General features: G+C 30.4%; 1 protein-coding gene across 6 annotated transcripts in view; it reads left to right on the forward strand.

Moving 5' to 3' along the window:
* The first annotated feature begins 1,095 nt into the window (after positions 1–1,095).
* Positions 1,096–17,135, forward strand: part of LOC132939981 (poly(rC)-binding protein 2) — a 48,486-nt gene continuing 32,446 nt past the window's right edge. For 3 of the 6 annotated variants that reach the window (XR_009664036.1, XM_061007439.1, XM_061007437.1), the window contains exons 1-2: positions 1,097–1,654; positions 1,842–2,099. The gene's annotated coding sequence lies outside the window, so the exon portion shown is untranslated. Of the gene's footprint in view, positions 1,741–1,841; positions 2,100–17,135 lie in introns of all 6 variants that reach the window. The other 3 variants (XM_061007436.1, XM_061007435.1, XM_061007438.1) reach the window with 3 other exon arrangements.

Genomic DNA, 17,135 nt, shown 5'->3' on the forward strand with positions numbered 1-17,135 from the left:
TATGATTAATCATTTTTAATTACAACAAAATAACAAAAACTGTTTGAGTAAAAGTCGTTATAATACGATTAAATATCAAATTTCGTCAACATTTGAACTTCGAACGTGCACGTTAATACATATATAAAAAAATGTAGGTATGTAATTTTATACTAAACTTTTTATTAATTTCAGTAACACCAACTGAATAGGAATCTTGTATTGTGTTAGTGTTATATATTGTATTATCAACTACAAATTTGAATAACTTTTAAAACGGCTTTTACATAATCCAACAATTAATGCTCAATAAATAACGTCCAATAATATTGATTGTGATTGCTGTGCCAACTTTAAAGGTAAATATTTGTGCTGGATTAATTTGGGAATTTCAAGTATTTTATGCCGTGACGGGGTCGGGGATATTTGTGAATTAGCAAAATAGTTTTTTTAAGCAACTGATAACGATAGGGTTTTGAGACTGATCGTGCAAATACATGATAATAACATGTCAAATATTGGCACAGGAAAAATTTGGAAATAAATATTGTCGATGTAGGTATGTAGGAGGAATTGAGACACATCAGGCTCTTCCATTATTATGATTTAACGGTTTAATAAATAACTATAAGAGCATACAAATTACAAAAAAAAAAATACAAACTAATTGCAAGCTAAATATTTGTAAAAAACTTTTGGATATATTTTTCGTGAGATTTGCTAATTTCTGACTTGCCACTTGCGTCCCTGATTATATGACCAATATGCTATAATATATTTCTTTATTATACCATTCGTAGCGTATTGTTCATAATTTTTAATGACTAGTGACTAATGAGTACAGTATAGGTACCTATATCTTACACGCGCAATTATTGTAATATTATAGGTACGGTGTTAGTGCTTTGAGTATATTGCACAGACGAAACAGTAAAAACTGATCTGCAAGAAAACTTAAATCGCGTATCCACTCACACACACACACACACACACAAAGCATTTCCGTGGACGTCACTGGTAGCGCCACTGCTTTTACTTTCAAGCACGTTGGGCTGGGCGAAAATTTCGCGCGTTCCGCCCAGCGCGCAGATATACGCCGCGATGCGCGCAAACACGCGTTAGCGCATTCGCATTCGTCCACGCGCGCACACGGACGGACGAGTGTTCATCACCTTCTTCGCGGAGCCGCGCAATCAACTCTACCAACGTACTCATACATACATGTATATATAAACGTATTCTCCCGCCACAGCAGCAGCAGCAACCGTCGCGGCCGACAATAACGTCCCGTCGATCACGCACGCCGGTCGTCCACATAATAATAAAATACTACTCTACCACCGCCGTGCGTGTGTGTGCGTGTGCTCATCGCCGCCGCCACCATCGTCGTCGCGGTCGTATCGCCGGACTTTACTCGCTCGACGTCATCCCACCACTACACATCATCCGTTACCGCTATACCACCACAATCGTTGCCGCCGCCACAACAACCACCACCACCACCACCACCACCACCAACCACCACCGCCGCAAACACCACCATCAACACAACCATCGCCACTACCGCCACCATAAATCCTCCGCTGCTGTAACCACCATCATAACCGTCACCACCACCACCGCTGCCTAAACCCATCCTCTCGAGTACCCGTTGGATGGCTAGCGGCCACCAAACGTAATTTAATCGGCTTGATCGTAAATAATAATATAGTGTTTATCCACATGACGTCTTACGTGTGATGTGGATAACCATAATTAAACGTAATACTGTAATTTCGTAGCGATAGGAATTTACATTTTAATACGTCTGTATGCCCGATTAGATAATTATATATTATATTCGTACCTATGTCTGTACTTAGGTAACGGCAGCCAAAATTCTTGTTCCCGTCATATCACTGTAGACGATACTCCCCTGCCGAAGCTCATCGCGACCCAACCGGTTCCAGGACATTTAGGATATATCTGCTGCCGCCACTACCGTCACCACCACTACCACCACTACGATAACCACCTCCTCAACTACCGACACCGGAACCGCTATCACTCGCTTGATCAACCACTACAGAACCACTTAGCGTACACGCAATCGGACGCTGCAAACCAACAGTCAATCAAAGGTAAGTTATTGGACCAATAGAATCTATTTCATTTTTCACGCAAATAATCATTCTACAAAACAGAGTAAGGACATAATTCGGTGTACCTATATAGACGAACAGCGTGTTACGTGTAAGGCAACGCGTGTTATAAGTTATAGAGATTCGCTCATCACGATATTACTTTAGTCACCGTTGTCTTTTATATCGGTTTATTGCATAGTAGTTATGCTATATACCTTATCAGATACATTTAGTTTAAAAATAGAAATAAAAAATAAAAATATTTTACAAAATCACTTTAGATAAATTTGAACGAATCCGTAATTTTTGAGATATAAATGATCCATGAGCGTGTGATATGTTTTAAATATTGATTATTTTTAGATGCATATGATGTTATCTATTTTAATTTAATAAATATTTTTACGTCGATTTATGAGTAGGTATTATTAAATGGGTTCGAATTTGAAATACTATGAAGTAATTTATTTATAATATATTTATCTTCAAAGTATAATATGGTTTATACATTGTAGGTGAATAGTTAAGTACATCAATTGTTATTTACAAATTACAACACTTTAACTTAGCAGATAAACCCAAATCCCGACCAAGTAATATCTAAAATAGGCATTAACATTTTTTTTTACTAAACCCCCGTTCTTTTTGTAGGAAAACTTTGTCTCGATTCTATTTATCTTTTAGAAAAATTTTTAAATATGCAAATACATTTATTTAAATTAGTTACCTCTTGTGAGTTGTTATTCATTATTTAAATGTATTTTATAGTTTTTACTCCAAAAATAGTTTGTATGTTATTTATTATTATTAATAGGTATTTTAAATATTATTTTATTAAAACAAATATTATATTAAAATATATTATTTATTTATTAATAATATTAATTATTATAATATTATTATCATACCAAAATGATTTTATATACAAATAGTGTAATAAAATAATGTATAATATCCACATGTATATAAAAACGAAACAATATACCTAATATGTATGCACTTACCTATATAAAAGTGAAAAAATTGTGAAATATGAAAAAATATTAACTCCTTATATAATGAAAAATATTTGTGATCTTAATTATGTTTTTAACTTCTATATAAAAAGATAATAACTCCTAAGGGCTAGAAGTTCCTAGCCCTGCTACAGGCTACAGTTATAAGATTTCAATGTTAGGTACATTAAGTTTTAAATGGTAATTTTTTTCCTTAATTAAGAGCAAAAATAAACAAATTGTATAACTGAAAATAAATAACTTATATTATTACTGTCGTCTTGAAAGACAATTAAAAGCTCAATTTCTCTTTTTCACGATAAAATCAACACAATAAAATTGAATCTTATTTCTTTGTGTTTCACGTAACCTTTATAGAATCTTATATTAAATTCATTAATATTGTATTTGTATGCATAGACTATTTAAGTCACTTACTAGTTACAAACTTATAGTTGCTACCACATATAGGTACCTATGACTATATGAGTTTGTTATTAACGTCTAAGCGAATAATTTCTAAATCAATTTTATGTGAAAGTTAAAAAATACATGCAGTATAATAACAGTTACAATTTTAAACCTGATTATTGAGGGTTGAGTTCTTCTATTTAGTATTTACTGACTATAAAATGTTGGGTGTTGGAAAAGAGAAACCATACCAGTTACAGTTAATGGGAAGCCGCGTAACTATATTATCAGCTGTATCACCATGAATTAATTGATTTAACTGCCTAAATATATTTTTTTAAAGTGAGTAGGTACATTATATTTGCAGACAACTTTCTTAAATACATATTTTATCATGTGCGTAATAATAATTCATAACGTAGTGAATGCATTTGCGTCTCTTGCACAGGGTTTGTAAAATCCTATTTACCTCCAATTATAATAGTAGGCCCCACATTCAGGTAAATTCAGAGGAACAGTTAGTATTTTTACCATAAAAATAATATAATTCCATCTATAATTAGGTACTTACACCAATAATATATTATTATCAAGGCGTATAGATTTATAGGATTCTATAAAATTAGAAATTATTATCAAATTCAGAAATTACAGTTGAATATAGTTAATATTTAAAACATGCTATCCCTTAATTATGGCCACTTGGAGCTTATTAATGAAGGGCACCATGCCCCCATACAGCGTTAGGTTAGGTTACAGGTTAGTATGTCTACAGGACAGTAGGCTAGTCCAACGCTGAAAAAGTTTTAAAGAAACAACGTTCTTAGAGTATTTATTTTATTTGAGAGAGTTAAAAATAATAAGTAATTTAACGTTGCAAATGCATTTTTCTTTGTATAATGAAATATTAATAAAAAAAAGGTTTATTTGTATTTAATTTTGTTGTTATGCGTTTTTCAATTCGTATTTTAAGATTTTTAATTTGCATATGGATCACAACGGACGTTTGATTACAAAAATACAAAACAATCGAATTTATGGACGACTGTTATTCCTAAAAAGTATTATTCAGCCATCTAGATAAATAAATTTGAACATTTTACTATTATTTTCGATTTGCTGCACGTTGAATTTTTAACGGTTCATGCAACAAGTTACAAGTACAACGCGTTTGTATAATATAACATTAGTAAGTTACTACCTTTACTATAAAAGTATATAGGTATGCCTTATATTCGTGATATATAAGAAATCGTCTTGAGTCTTGCCCATTTAAGGTATTGTAACAAGAAAAACCTAGCCACGAAGAGAAATACCAAAGATTTGGGTTAAATATAACAAGTGCAAAAACTTTATTTGATCAGATTTAAGATTGTGGTACCCCGCAGTGTAGATATTCCCTGGAGGTTTTTAAAAACTTACAGAGCACGTACGACTACGGCACCGTCAACACGTACGTTTAGTTTGGGGTGATTTGAACTAGAAATGTCTCAGAGAAGTGAAATTTGTCATGCATATATATATTATATTCTGTATATTATATGACGAGGGAGGATATACATTATTCGTCTAATATCCCGAAGGAACGGTGTGTGGCATGACACAAAACGTTTGGATTGCTAAATTGCTTTCTGACCCCGTAACTTCTACACCGATCCGTAAAGAGAAAAAGAAAGAGGCCAAGTGTTTTTGTTATTGTTTTTTTGGTCAAGTTCAACTTAGTAGGTGCCTATTTTATTATTGCTTGTTAAAATGTAGCGTATTGTTATATCTTTGTTAGTAAAGGTGTTTAGGGATATCTATTTACATAGTTTACATATTATACTACTGAAGACTGACATAATATTATACTTATATTGATGATATTATTTATCATTTTTATTCGAAAAAACAATATCGCGTGTCATAATTTGCAACAAAAAGAGAAATGTTATTCTATTTTGAAAAAATGTTTATTTAATATTATAAGGTTTTAATTTTGCAAGTTTGAAGCATTCTTTCGTTTTTAGGTTAAATTACCGTTATAATTTAAATAAAATTATTACATTTATACACGATAATCTACGAAACGTGTATTGAAGCACGTATATAATATTTTTTTGAATAAAAAATATGGTCCAAGGACTACGAAAGTTCTTTTGACGACAATAATGTCGGAAACTTTTATTGTTCCTATAATGTGTATTACGTCATACACTCATACGTAATGTATATTATACCTTATCTTCTATAAAGCTGTTATTTTTTCATCCTACGATCATTATTATTACTGTTATTATAAGTGTTGTTTTTCAACGACCCGTGTGTTTGCGGAAGTGCAGCATCGCACTCATATCGGTCGAATGAACCATGAAAACCTAGTCCTGAAGTGTAAGGTATAGTAGTGCGGGAGAGGGGCTGTAGTGAGAAAGAGTAGTTCTAATAATGTGATATTTTCACGTCGTGTGTGCGCGTGCCAGACAAAGGGACGATGGAAAATAATCCCCACGTCCTTGTCCATATACGCCTATATTGCGGAAATTGTGACTTATGCGTAGTTGAATGATTAGTGGGAAGGGAGACTGGTAGTTCACTCCTAACTGTACCTACTATAAACACACGTCAATATATAATAATTTATATAGTGTACAGAAGTTATATAAGCTGATTCAGCCATAGTAACTGTTATATCCTATAATAGCCGCGTTATTGATACTTTATGACTACTTATAAAATATGTATTCCACTATAGCACAATCTCATAATATTATTTCAAATTAACAACAACAACAAAATATCGGATATGTTGCTCTGCAATATGGTAAATTTCGAGAATAGGTGGTCATCATTGATTTGGTCACTGACTACATAATAGACCATGTGTTAAATTTGAACTCGATGATAAATCAATGCATACGAAAAATGATTCCGGGCAGAAACGGTCCACAAACCTATATTTCATTAATATATTTTACTATCTATACATTTATATTGCTATTAGTAATTCATTTTAATATTATTAATACGGTAGGTTGAACTAATTGTTGCCAAAAAAATTGCATATTAGGTAGGTACCTACAATCTACATATTTATTATATCATTGTTATTATTCTATATAATACATTAATACCTAATATACTAGCTACTAACTTGTAAGTCAATACCAACACACTGGTTGATACATTGTGTCAACAATTTAACTTCAAACGCTTATAAAAAATTGAGACTGTATTTTTAATATTTTTTAAATTGCGATAAGAACAGCTTGGACGGTATTATGTTTTTCAAGATTTTTTACCTAGCCTAAAATTGTTCAATAACATTTAAAATAAAACTAAAAACTTATAAAATTCCAAATGCCTATAAATAATATAATCGAATCTAAATTTAGTTGCATAAAAATAATAAAAATTTAAGTAATATTGAAATTTTTTAAATTTCTACTACTTTTATTTTTTTAATAATGTAAAAACAACAAAAAAATCGTTAGATAATAAATCGTTATTACCTATAAACGTTTGAATATCTAAAAACTATCATCAAAACTTGAATTTTAATATCAATCATTAAAAGTGTTTGTGGATTTGCGTAAAACTTTATTTTATTGTCCAGTTATAATTTATAAGAAGAATCATGTATTAAATGTTCAAACCATACCTAGGTGTTAAAATAAAAACATAAAATATAATTAAAGATATAAATTTTCAAATAAAAAAATAATTTGAAAATGTTTATTATTACCTAAGTTTAACTTTATAAAATTTGAACTTTAAACGCTTATAAAAATTGTGACAATATATATTTTTGATATTTTTTAATTTTTGTAAAAAAAACTAAGGAGGAACTCTCTTTATAAAAGATTAAGTTTTTAAGTCCGTTTACTCGTACTAGTAAATTTTAAGGACTATCGTCCTAAGTATTAAAATCTGAATAAATGAAAAACTATTCGTTCAAATTTTGAATTAAGTAAGTACATCAACATTCAACATTTAAAAAGGTGGGTAAATTGATGTCGCTCATTCAGTGAAATTTTCAAGTATTGCAAGTATACAGTCATTCGTTTTTTAATTACAATAAAATAAGAAAATTGTTACATGAGAAATCGAGAGAATATCAAATGTTGTAAAAATATAAATTTCAGACGCTCATAAAAATTAAATTTAAGTTTCTTGTAGACATTTTTTTTTTTGATAAAGTTAGACAAACTTATGAGTAATCTTTTATTACATTTTCAAATCTTAGATTTGAAAAGAAAAAATTTTATGAATTCTCAACTCAAAATAATTTGCTAATTTTCGTGATTTTTCTGTATTTTCTCAAGATTTGAAATTTAAATGCTTATAAATAAAAACTGTGACTAAGGATTTTTAATTGTTTTCATCTGCCTTTGAAAAAATAACCTAGGAGCCTTCTATTAAATTTTCAAGTTTTTTTACTCAACAGATAAAATTGTATTGATATTTATAGAAAAAAAAACTAAAAAAATGGAAATTGACAATGTTCGTAAATAGCTCAAAATAAGTCAAAATATTTGGAAAATGTAATGGTGTATAGGAAATGCAATTATAAACATTCAGTCAAAATTTCATGTCCCTACGGTCATTTATTTTAGAGTTACACCAAAAACCAAAATTTTGTTTTGTTTATACAATGATTCATCTTTCAACAATTGAGAAAACTACGAATAGCAACAAGTCACTAAAATGATTGCTTTGTTTTTTGTAAAATATATTACAGTTCTTTGATGGTTTTATGTTTAAAACTTTGAAACTAAAACCTATTGAATTAAAAATAGTTATAGTTCCTGATCTGAAATTTCCAGTATACAGTATTCAGTATTATAATATAATATTCTGTTTTTTATTTAAAATGGCATTTTTTTTTTTGTGATATAGTGATTACCTATGTATTTAGTTAAAGGTATAGCTTATTATTTACTTAATCATGATTGTCTTTATTTGAGGCATAATGCGTTTCTAGATAGGTACAACTATTTACGACAGTTATTTAATATTAATGTATGAAGATTATCCAATTCTTTATATTTTTGTCCATCCTATTACTTTGGTTCTCTGATATTCATAATATGTTTTAAAAACTTAATTATAATAATACATTTTGTAACTACTAACTGTAATATACTATATATAAATGTTTGTGCATGCATCAAAATGCTTAATTGTTAAATACAATTGTAATTTTATTGTAAATAAAACAAAATTATTTTGATTGATTGTAGTTTTATAAACTAAAAAGATAAATACTTTTGTACCTATGTTGCTTAAAGTGTGAGACAATAAAAATAGAAAACCTAAAAATTATATGATATTATTTTTAATAGTACAATATTATTAAGTAACAGCTACTACTTCCTGATAATATAGTAGGTATTATATAGATACAACTTTTATAGACACCTATTGGCCACTCTACAGTTTTACAGTTTCTGTAACTGTTTTATGGGTTTCTTGTGCAGTATTGAATATGTCATATTATATAGGGATACTATTATACCTACTTGTATTACGCGGTGGAAATCGATTATACAGATAGGTTTTGGCCGTCTGCACAATGGAACATCGCCGACGTTTGTTTGTTTCTACTACTAATGAACTAACATTTTATTCTCTGACATAACAAAAATAGACACATATCTCCGTCTTGCTCATTCCAATTGTGTACGCTCATCTTGTTGCGGCCTAAATAGTTTAATGTTTAAATCGGCGTGCGAATTCGTTGCTATTTCCTATCACTGTTTTGGCACCGTCTGCTGTCGCATCTCTCGATGGTTTTGTCGCTGGAATTCGCCACGTGGCGTGAAGACTGAAGAGTGACTAAATTTAAAATCAAAAATATTCTGATGTTTGATATGTATAATATAATTCGTTTGTAAAAGTACCATAATGTATCTATTATAAAATTGTGTTATAGTCTATAGACGAGTTTTGAAAAACTTAACTCTTTCGGAAACAACAAGATTTTGTTTCCCAAAAAATAATAATAGAAAATATACTAAAACATAATAATTTAATATTAAATATATACAATTAATTTTTGCATTATTATTGTAAGTACTGTTGATCACTGAAATTCGAAATAAGAGGCTTTTCAAAAGTCATGATGATTGTAATGATTCCATTTTGATTTCAACATCGTTATAATTCTCAAAACCAGGATTAAATATTTGAAAATTATTTAATTATAAGTAGGTATGTATCTAATACTCTAATGAATATTCCGTGCACTTATAAATTGATTTTAATATTTGTACAAATCATTGAATTGAAATTCTTGATTTATTAGTATGTTGTACATAGGTATATATAATATAGGTATATTATAAGGAAATAATGTTTTAAATTTTAATCATTATTTTTAACTATTGCCTATCAGATATATACAAGATAATGAAACTTTTACTAGGTACCGGCCTATATATATATATATATATTACGTAGAACATATAATAACTTTTGAAAATATTGGAAAAAATCCAAGAATTTATAATTGTTATATGTCAAATTAAGTATAGGTATGTCACCTTAGAGTTGAGTTGATTGTTCATCTTTGAATTGATAAACAAATTTGCCTTATAGTTTCGAATATTATTTAATTACAAATTAACAAAGTTTAAAATAAAAAGCCGAGGAACGTGCTTCAGCTGCATATTAAGTTTCGACTGTAACTTGTCGTCATCAAGGAGACCACTTTAATGGATGTGTTAACATTGAATTCAATAATAAATCATTGTGTACACAAATATGATTTTGAGCAAAAGAGGAGTTTTTGTTATGCTAAACTAACATTTGACAAAGAAAATTGCAATAAGCTCAACGTACTGAAGACAATTTGATTATGTACAAACAACATAAGTAATGGTGTACATTTCAAGTTTCCACGATTTTTTTTTTTATATAAAACAACATAACTAAATTCTATTAAGGAAAACTCTTTATTTTAACAGAATTAATCCATGAATTTTCTATATTTCAAATATTTGCAAATATTGCTGTATTACCTAACCTAAAAAATAAGATAAATTATAAAAAAAATAAATATAAATGTCTAAAAATAGACAACAATATTTTAACAATTGTAAAATGTTTAAAAAATATCAGTTTAAGTATTTGGTAATATTTCATTGTAGATAAATGGTGATTTCTTTATTAGTCGTGTTGCACAAACAAAAATGTTAAAATGAGGATATTTAACTACTTCCGCAAAAACAAAAACTAACTTAGAATATCTACTTCTTCTAGATAAATTATATTATTGTTTGTTAAAAATAAAATTTTTATACTCAAAGTCTTAAATTTATATTTTAATTTGTATTGAATGTCTTAAACATATAGTAATGCAATCGCAAGAGACAATACCATCGAAAGATAGTCAGAATTCAATTTGGGCCCGATTTATTTATGTATAATTTTGTTTTTAAATCACATGTATATCTTAGTTTTATGCACATTAAACATCATTCATCATTCCCAAAAACTACCTACTAATAAATTAAAAATTATTGAATACAAAAAAAATATAATTCAAGACTCAAGTATTATATAATGTAAACTCATAACTCATATAAGGTAGGTAGGTAATAACTAACAACTAATAAGTAATAACTAACATGATCCCACACATCTTGTATACACATAGTTTATTATAAACTAAAAAGTGTATATTATATATTTTATTTCTCTGAGTTGAGTTTGTTTTTTTTTGTAGCAAATTAATATCATTCTAAAAGCTTAAAAGTATTAGGTACACATTTTGTTGTTGTGTCCGTATTGAAACAAAATTAAATCAATGGTTGAACTTAAAAATAAATTAAAATAATATTAAGAGCTTAGTTATGAAACTAAAATGTATAATGGTAGTGCAGCCGTATTTTTTTTAATTGGAAAAATTTCGTTTGAATGAATAAATCCAGTTTTTAAATAATTTAAATTTCCTTTCTTGTGTTAGAGTAGGTATATGGTATATCATATTATAGGTATACCTTTTATAGATTGTATAAGTACAAAGTACTTAAATAATAATAATGAAAACTTATAAAATATAGGTGATCAAAATAATATCTCTGCAATTTATCAGGCTCCATAATAATTATAACAAATAACGACAGATATATTGAACATATAAATACCCTATTATACTAAATCGAATTACCGCTATATTATATGAAACAAATAAAATTCGTATTTCCATATTATATTATATTCTAAAATAATTAGGTAGGTATACCTAAGTACTGCAGGCTACAACATTATTTAACAATAATGTTATTTGAAAATTGTAATTACAAAACAAACGAGAAAGTACTAAATACATTTTAAGTTATATTTCAAAAAAATCCATGTAAACTTACGTAAAAGGTATTACCTATGTAAAAGAAAGATTAAAGTTGTTATCGTGAAAATTATATTACGTGTTTGAATTTAGTATCTTAAAGTTAGTGTCAAAAGACTGCAGAGTTAGTCTGCATAGCTAGTGATTTATGAACTATTCACATCAGAATAAAATTATTATGAGATTAAATAATAGTATACATTTTATTAATGTGGGACTTTCGAAATATGACAGTTAATCTCTGAAAAGGTTGTTTTGTAAATCTTACGCATGAATTATTTTTTTAAAAAAGCCGAGAAAGTTGCTCTAATGTACTTATAGTTGATTTCGAGTGTTTTCATCTCGTCCTCGTGTTGGTGACTGTAGTTTGTAATAGTGTAATGGATGTGTGAAACTTGAGTTCAATGATAAATCAATTTTCTGTATGAACAGTCTATAAGAAACCAAGTACGATGTACCTCTACATTTCATGTTTCTTGTCTGAAAAACCTTTTTATCAAAATGTATATTAAAAAATACTAAATAATTGTAAACATTGTATTAAATTTTCTGGCTTTCTGACTTAAAAATGAAATGTAACTAACGAAAATTGAAAAAAAAAACTAAAACCTATAGCATAAATAGACAAATATTTTGAAAATTCCATAATTTATGTATTATTAATTTATTAATATACTATATTATGGATTGCGGATAGTGGATACTATAAAGCAGTGCGACTTCCGAGGTTTTATTTTAAAACACAAACCAATGAATGTATATAATATTGTTCATTTTTAAATCATCAAAAATTCACTTTTGATAGATTCATTTTTATTCAATTCGCTTGGAACAGTTGGAACCAATCAAAATGGAGTATTGATATTTTTTATTCAAATGCAATGGGTGGGTTCAGTCAAATTGGTTATTGTGGATGTATCATTGGGGATTTATTTCACGGTTTCAGTACATCTCATTACTTTATACATTTCTAAAATTGATAAAACCTTTTTGGTTCAGCTGTGGACAATAACGCTGTTGTGAGACTTAGATTGGGAATCCAACTTAAGTGAATTGTGTTTCAGAGAAAAATGTAACACAGATATTTTACTGAAGTAGGTACAAGCCTAAATACATTTGTCTTAATTTCACCTGGGAAAACACGAGCCATGTGTCATTTTTAAACGTAATTTAAATTATGAAAATGTAAATAAATTTACCTAAGTGTAATACAGTACCTATCAAGTTTTTTATCGAGCAACAAGTGCAAAATTCATTACAATTTTATAGGAACAATTTATTAATTTGGGCAAACGAAATACGAATGATAAAAATATATATATTTTGAAAGAATCATCATAATTTTCCAAAGTTAATACGCAAGTGCATTTATTTTCAAACTAAAAAAAAAAATATGTTTGAATAATAATATCTATATTTACCATATACATTATATACCAGCATTGATTATAGAATAATTATATTGTTTATTCTATAATGAATGCTACAAAGTACACGCATATTTTACTTGGTATGTTGGGTGTTATATTATAGAAGTTGAATGTTGCTATTTCTAGAAAAATACCTACCTACTTTAACAATATAAAATATAGTGAGTAGCATAAGAAACAAGTTAGCATTTTTTGTATGATATATTTTTCTGATTTTTATTCTATAATTTCACCAGAATCAACTTGAGTTAGTAGTGGTGAAAAACTGTTAGGAATGTGCAGATTAATTTATCGAAGGCATCTAAGAGTTGTGTTTATCATTCAGATAAAGAAGTTTTAAGGAAAAAAAATAGACAATAGTCCTTGACTAAGTGAAAAAAATTTACATATACCGAATGACAAACTTCTGTATAAAATTCAAAATTTAACGTAAGTATTACAGATATAAAATATATAGTTTGCTTACTTGGAATAATCATAAATCATCCAACAAAATGTAGGTATTACGCAATACTTCCGGTTAATTTTAAATATTAATTATAAATTTACAAATAATTCATTTGAACAACTTTATAGGTAAAATAATTTATTTAACAAAAATAACTTTCATTTAAGACATTTAAAGCTGAATATTTTAAATTATCAAGAAAACGACAGTTATAAAGTAAACCCATGTATATATCCATTTGAAGAAAGTAATATTATTTGACTTTTTTTGACATCAAACAATAACGAGTAATCGAATTTGTAAAAAAAAATACTATAGAAGTTACTAAAGAATAAAGATTGTATCATAACATTATTTAAATATATAAATTAAAATACTGCAGATCACCACCAGGCTTAAAATGATATTGGTCTCATTAAAATCGTAGCATAGTTATTCATTCGTTTTTTAATGTACAAATTCCCAAAACATTGAGTATTTTATTCCATACGTGGATAAAACAACTTATTTCAAATAACTTCCTACGAGTATATAACATTTTAACATTTTAAAAATATTCAATTTAAATACTATTTAAAAAAAGTATAATTGCCTTACAAAAATATAGTACGAGGTAGGTTAGGTTAGGTACATTGTAGGTACATTGTTTTATATCATATGTATTATGATTTATAATAGTATGGTGTAGATACCTATACCTAATATTCAGCAGTTTATTTACTGGGGGTGATGTTGGTGATATATTAAACTTTTCAACCCCCCCCCCCCCCCCCCCACTATAGCTTTTTAGATTCAGAACGGAGCGATGATTGTATTTCCAATGATGTGTTTCTTATTTACTGTTTATTTTTATGTTTTGATTATTTTATTTTGGAGGAGTAAAAATTCACGATTTTCAACTTTACTTGTTGTTCTTAGTAACGAATTGGATATAATAAATTGGTTTTTTGGAGATCATATTTACTTTATAATCAAGAAAAAAATAAAAACACTAATTTTTGACAAATTGGATTTTGTAATTTGTTGTAATTCAAAAACTGTAGATATTTCAATTAGTACTAGATGTTTTCTCAATATGAAAATATTTTTATAACACCCTATGAAAAATGGGCACCAAAACAATCAAACCAGTGTCATATTTTAAATTAAGCCAATGGCCTAGTATATTAGTGGTCCTCACATAAATATAAGATAACAATTAAGGGGGAACAGGGGGCTGAATTTTTGTCTGCCCCTCCCCCCCCCTCCTTCACACACACACACACACATATCCAGAAATAAATCTTAAATAGTCCACTGCTAATGGTCGGTATAATAAACTAATGACTTATAATAAATTCAAAAATATTTCGCATAATGGAAAACACAGTACCTCGTAGTTGTTTTATACAATATAGTTTATTATTTTTAATTTAATTATATAACATGTGGCCAACGGGCTACTCTATACTAGTCTGCTCATCATGTATTATTAACTTATATATAGTTATATTATTAACTTTAATAACTTTGGATAGTAATGGAATTTGTGTGATTCAAGTAAATCCTAAACCTGAACGCGCGTTTGATATTATTGCGACCGAGTAAACGCGGAAACAGTTCCACACATTCTGTCTGGGTTAGGTTACTAATTAAATCCAACAGTAGGTAATAATTAATAACATAACGGTACATCGTATAGCGTGTTTATTGATAAACCTATATACATTCAACTATTCAATATACATATATATTTTAATAACGATCTGGTATCTCACCAATCCGACACACACTCCCCCAACCTATCACGATCGTTATATACCATACGGCGTAGGTACGTAATAATGTTTATGTATACCCACGACCACGCGTAGGTACAAAAAGGGTAAACACTGTTGGGTGGGAAGGGTGGCCCACCATCAGTGGTGGTTTGCGACGGTAGCCAGTCCGGAGCCCCCGAAGAGAGCGCGTAATATTATTTTGGTGGAACCGCGCGAGGCTGATGGCGAGCGAGCGAGCGTGCGTGCGTGGGACCGCTGCCACCGAGCTTTTGTGTGTGTAGTACCGTTCACCGTCGTGGCCGTTGCCTTGGCGACCGGCCGTCTGCTGCAGAAGTGGCAGTGGCGGATGTTTACACGGTGGCTGCAGGCAAGCGGGATGGGGGTACAAAAAGGGTAGTATAGCTACGGCACGAGACCGACTGGCGGCGGCGGCTGTGGCTACGACAGTGATGGTGGTGGTGGTGGTGGTGGTGGTGGATTGTTGCAGGCGGTGCGGCGTTCCTGGGGAGTCGTAGCCCGTAGGTGCAAAACTGAAAGGCCCCGAGAGTTTCGCTTATACACACACACACACACACACACACACACACACACACACACACACACACCGCCGCCGCCGCCGCCGTCACTAATGGGACACGCGCGGGCGAGGGCGAGAGTTGCGAGCTTGCACGCGCGAGATGAATCAATGAGAGACCTCCGCTGCCGATGGGACTTTTCGCGCTCGCTATTCTTCCTCGTCCGCCACCGCAGTGGCCGTCGTCAATAGCAACGGCCTAGAGAGCGCGCCGTCGTGCGCGCGAGTGTATGTGCAGTGTGTGTGTGTGTGCACGCGCGGCAGATGACGTAGACGGCTTGACGCCCGGGATTCGCCGCCGTCGCCGCCGCAGCTGACTATCGATAACCGTGGTCCGTGAGTGCGCGCCGCATCGATTCCGCTGCCGCCGGTTCGCTCACCTTTCTCCGTAACCACTCCACACCACTCCACCGACATCACAAATCCCCCCTCCCAAAAAACCACCACATTTTCATCCATGGCCACCCACCCACCCACCCGGCCAGCAGGCGTCTTTCAACCCGCGTGCTGTTTTGCCAGCTTCTATGCTACCGACCACCGGAAGTTTTACCGAGAATTGCCGGTGGTGGTGGTGGTGGTGGTGGTGGTGGTGCCCAGTTCGGAAATGACGTTACAATATATATATATATTAGATCATACGTGTATATATATATTATATATTTTTTGTGAAAATTCAAAATATAGTTTATCACGACGCCTGCGCCAGTGTTTGGAGCTTAGAGACGATTATAAAAATGTGTACGCATGCAGAAACTCGCCAATGCAAAAATTATTATTGTTTTCGTAGTAATTTTGATTTGAATTATAATTGTTGTTAAATGTTTACGTTATATATTATGATAATATAATACGAACGAAAGAACTAAAAAAACGTCGTGGAGCCTAAAGAACAGAAAAAGTTTTTTTCTCACCAACCCAGACATAAACAATTTTTAGCGATTTCTCTACTTGATTTTTGTTTTATTTAAGCAAATTGTTTTATCTTGTTTCACGCCACTTTCACAACTTATTATGACAGCAATTAATAAAAAAAACCACATAACTACTATTTATTTTTTGTTTTTGTACGTGAAGTTTGCGATTTTT

Source organism: Metopolophium dirhodum, chromosome 2 (assembly GCF_019925205.1).
Source record: "Metopolophium dirhodum isolate CAU chromosome 2, ASM1992520v1, whole genome shotgun sequence".
Lineage (NCBI taxonomy): Eukaryota > Metazoa > Arthropoda > Insecta > Hemiptera > Aphididae > Metopolophium > Metopolophium dirhodum.